We start from the raw sequence: 4,546 nt of genomic DNA, 5'->3' as shown, positions 1-4,546 counted from the left end.
AGGAGAAAGAGAAAAAAACCTTCACCTCGGTGAGCATTTCAAGGATAGGAGTGTTTAAAGCTGCTTTTGTTTATTTCTGTGCAGGTCTGAGTTTTCCGACACCCCGATCTTTGTCACAGCTCTTTGGTGGCTGCTTGGCCAGGGGGACACTGCTGATGGAACAATACGAGGATTTCACTAGCTTGGCTTTTCCCTTCTCTAGACATCAACTTTTGTCCTTGTCCTCTCCACACAGGATAGCTGGAAGGGATTTCTGGACATTTTCTAGTGCAACCCCCTGCTCTAGCAGGGCCACCGAGGGCCAGTTGCCCAGGACACATCAGAGTGGCTTCTTAAAATATCTCAGAATGGAGAGTCCACAACCCCTCAGGACAGCCAACCCCAGGGCTCTCATCCTCTCCTCATAAAAGAGAGGCTCCACTCCCTTCATCCCCTTGAGCTGGGCCAGTTCAGCCTCGAGAAGGATGGGCAGGAACTGACGCTCAGGAAATTCCACCTGGACAGGAGGAAGAAATTCTTAGCTGGGCAGTGACCCAGCACTGAATAGGTTGCCCAGAGAGGATGTGGAGTCTCCTCACTGGGGATATTCCAGGCTCATCTGGACACCATCCCGTGCCCTGAGCTCTGGGATGATGCTGAGTTTGGACCAGGTGACCCACTGTGGGTCCTTTCCAACCTTTCCCATTCTGTGATCACCTTCCTGGCCTCTCTTGTGCCTGTCCCTGTCTCTGTTGTCCTGGAATTCCAGCCCTGGGCACCCAAAAATGGCAGGAAAAGCCTGCTGAAGCCCGGGATTGAACCAGGGACCTTTAGATCTTCAGTCTAACGCTCTCCCAGCTGAGCTACTTCAGCCCTGCTGGAGCTCACGTTTTCACAAAACCTGTTGAAATATGAGGATCTTTCAGCCTTTTTGGGCAGCCTTTAGTTGATTTTGGCTGGAGGATCTGTGGAAATGGGGCAGGGAAACACTTCCTTTGGCATCAGAGAAGGGCTCTGTGGCCCACAGATCGTTGCAAGGAAAACAAGGCGATGGAGTTAAGTCTCTGCAGATCCAAAGCCACAGAAGGGGAAGCTGAATGTGAAGTGGCAAAGGTGGTGGAGGATGGAGAGAAGGACAAACTCACTGTAGGGAAGACTCAAGAGGTGACTGGGAAGAGGGTAAAAGGGACAATCAAACACAGACTCCTCTCTGTGCTGGTGGTGGGGACACTGTCTTGTCTCATTCCTCAGACCATCTCTCTTTCTCGTGCTGTTCAGGGTTTCACACTGGTCTGACATATCCAAATATACATATTGGATACATCTAAAATGCCCAAATCCCTTCCCTTTAGCATGTCCTGATGGGAAATAATAAATATAAGAAATAATAAATTGGGGCTCACTGTAGTTCCTGAAGACCAAAGTCCATATCACTGGGAAGAAATTCTTTGCTCAGAGAACTGGCACAGGCTTCCCAGAGAATCTGTGGCTGCCCCATCCCTGGAAGTGTTCAAGGCCATGTTGGACAGGGCTTGGAGCAGCCTGGTCTGGTGGAAGGTGAGTGGGACGAGATGATCTTGAAGGTCCTTTCCATCTCAAATCATCTTGGGCTTTTATGATAAAACACAGCTAAAATCTGCATTTAAACAGCAGCCTTGAGCTGAGAGCCATCAGGAGCATTAGCATTGAACAGACTTTCCTAACATCTTTTCACAGAGCCCACGGAAGGATCTGGAGTTATCCGTGGAGCCTGGCTAATCTTTGCACATCAATCTGTCTCCCTCCACCCAGGGAATGGGAGCCAGGCAGATTCCTGCAGTGAGATGGGACAGGTTTGCCCAGCCCACCAACTTCTCCTGCAAATGCTTCGCTCCCAGGGCCATCTCCCATCTTTCCCCAGCTCCAAATCCACGTCTTCCCAAAATACTTCTGTGAAATGTACGGTGAGTTTTCCGTGTCTGTCAAAAATCTGGTAGGGAAAGGTGTCAGAAATATATTTAATCTGGGCTTGAATGTTCAGCTCGACAGCAGCAGCAGCAGCTATTTCCTCCCAGGGATTTATTAGATAACAGTTCCTGGATATTTAGGGCTCCCAAACTAGGCTGTGGAATATCCAGACAACAGGAACATAGCCTAAGTGGGTTTTCTTCCTGCAAAAACGCTTCCATTCCTGGATCCCAGTGGTGATCCCACCCCTGGTCACTGAGGAACTGGTCACAGGTGTGGTTGAGGGTCTCAACATCTTTGTGTTTCTCAGGTGGGGGCCTTTTGGGCCAGCTGAGCAATGATACTCCCTCCCAGTTAAACTTCTAAATTGTCTCCCACATAGGACAGATCCAGCTCCTGAAAGCCCAGTGGTGCCAAGAGAAAGGTGCTCCAAGGTCTCTGGGCTGAACAAATCCATCTGTCTCAGCCTTTTCTCGCAGGAGAGGAGTTCCTTCTCTCTAACAATCTTTGTGGACCCCCCTGGACTTGCTCCAAAGTTGACAACTCACCACACCAGTGACTCAAGATGTTGAGCTGCCCCATCCCTGGAAGTGTCCAAAGCCAGGTTGGATGGGGCTTGGAGCAACCTGGGCTGGTGGAAGTTGTCCCTGCCCATGGCAGGAGGTTGGAAAGAGATGATCTTTAATGTCCAGGGCATCACTAAAGACCTTGGCCAAGAGACAACACAACCCAAACTCAGATTCCTCTATTTTGAGTCTGGCGGAGATGCTGAAATGAGAGGAACCTCCAGTATTGCTCAGGGGTTTGGAGCCTGAAGGCTGATTAGGTCTCAGCTCTGAAATGGGAATGAGCAATCCTTGCTCTCTCCTATTAAATATCTCTCTCATCTCCACCAGGAATCTCAAGATCCATAAGGAGAAGGTAGTTGGGAATTGGCCCCAGTAAATATTTTCAAGAACTCCTGCACTCTGCCCCCTGCAAAATCATTCCCCAAACCAGGCTGGGTGTTCAGAGCAGCTCTGATTGCATTTACCTACAGAAGGAGCAATTCCTTGAGCTCGGTGACTACAGCTCCTCCAAATCCAGCTTGGCTCAGCCTGCAGGGACTGAAAACTCTTCCTGGTCTATTTTTCCACGTTTGGATGCCGAAGGAAGTGAGAAAAAGGCTGGCAGAGCCCGATGATTGCTCAGATGATGATTATTGTGCGGCCCTTGTGCGTAAAGCTTTGCTTTGAAGGGTCATTAAAGCCTGGAGTGCAGCTTTGCTCCAGGCTTAGCTTTCCTTCAAAGGCTCTGCCTTTGAAGGCAAATCAAAATAGTCCAGTGTCTATTTTGAAAACATCAGTGCCTCTGGTTCTGTGAATTGGTGTTGTTTTGTTCTTCTCTTTAAGAGCTGGGAGTTATTTGGTCCAACAAATTCCCAGAGGGCCAGATGGGGACAGCAGTGACAGTGGCAGGTGGCAAAGACCACAAGACAAGAGCCAGCAGGATGGTTTGGTTTGTTTGTTTGTTTTTTTACTGCAAAACAAGGAGTTTGGAAGAGGTTCCTGGGGTGGGATTCGTCTCACTTGATTTCTCAGAGGGCAAAAAGGCAAATCTCCAAACCTGACCTAAACACCGAAGGGACCCACAGGATTATTGAATTCCAACCCTCTGCCGTGGACAGGGACACCTTCCACTGGCCCAGCTTGTGCAGTCACCAGACAGAGCCCACAGAAACACCGGTGCTGAGTTACAAAAATTGAATCTGCCTTCAAAAACCCAACCAAAAACTTTGGAAATCCGCTCTGGAGGTCTCTGTGTGACACCTGGGGGCGTTGCCAGCATGTTCTCCTGGCAACCTGAGCACCCCCTTTCCAGCAGCAAACCATAAATGCATCAAGGTCAGCTTCTTTGTTGGGAGTTACAACTCCCTTCCTGCAGCCAGGAATTAAATCACCCAATAAGTGCCAACAAGAAAAGTTATTTCCAGTCCTGAGTTCAGCTCAGCCACTGGTGAAGTTCATGCCCAGAGGAGCCTTTCCATGGGGTTTTTCCAGAATGCAGAGCAAAGATGGGCTGGGTCCTATCAAAAGTTCTTCTCCAAATTAAATCACAACCACCAGCCCAGGTCACTTTTAGGTCTGCAGGAATCTCATCCAACCCTTCCTGAGCTTTTTTTGGGGGGACGGTGTGGGGTGGGGGGTGGTCTCTGAACTGGGATTTGGGTCAGCCTGGCTTGAAGGAGACAAAGCACGTCAAGGGCTTCTCAAGGCCAGTGGTGCCACCTAATGGGAAAATTCCCAGGGAACGAGTTCCTCGGAAGTGGAGTCCTTATCGGGAGTGTTGCTAGGTGACGTAGAGATGGAAATCAGGGGCTCTGACGTCAGTCCCTCGTTTTCTCCCGCTTTACGACCGTTCCTCCGTCAATCCATTCCCTTTTTCCCCGAGCCACACGGCACGGGATCGCCCTGGGAATTGCGGGCTGTTTCCTGCTTAAATCCACTCCCAGCAAGCCCTGAAGCTGCCAAAGGGTTGGGTTTTTTTGGTTTTTTTTTTCTTTGTCCTTCTTGAAGGCTCGGTGCTGGAGAGGAAATTATCCCAGATTTTCGGATTCTGAAGAGCCAGGCAGAAAACAAGA

The 4,546-nt window shown here is 49.6% G+C and overlaps 1 long non-coding RNA gene and 1 other non-coding gene across 3 annotated transcripts in view; one reads left to right on the top strand and one right to left on the bottom strand.

The window, feature by feature from the left end:
- The window catches only part of LOC114071029, a 23,884-nt gene that overhangs the window by 1,832 nt on the left and 17,506 nt on the right, over positions 1–4,546 (top strand). Inside the window, exon 2 of one of the 2 annotated variants that reach the window (XR_003573992.1) lies at positions 3,720–3,727. The exons of the other annotated variant lie outside the window; for it this stretch is intronic. This is a non-coding gene — a long non-coding RNA (uncharacterized LOC114071029). The remainder of the gene's footprint in view (positions 1–3,719; positions 3,728–4,546) is intronic. 2 annotated transcript variants of the gene reach the window in all.
- TRNAF-GAA lies at positions 780–852 on the bottom strand. Its single transcript has one exon. It is a non-coding gene; the product is annotated as a tRNA-Phe (tRNA).

Source organism: Empidonax traillii, unplaced genomic scaffold (genome assembly GCF_003031625.1).
Source record: "Empidonax traillii isolate 1590-97213 ecotype Southwest subspecies unplaced genomic scaffold, ASM303162v1 scaffold1796:size137566, whole genome shotgun sequence".
Classification (NCBI taxonomy): domain Eukaryota; kingdom Metazoa; phylum Chordata; class Aves; order Passeriformes; family Tyrannidae; genus Empidonax; species Empidonax traillii.
This window is presented reverse-complemented; position numbering and strand designations above follow the sequence as displayed.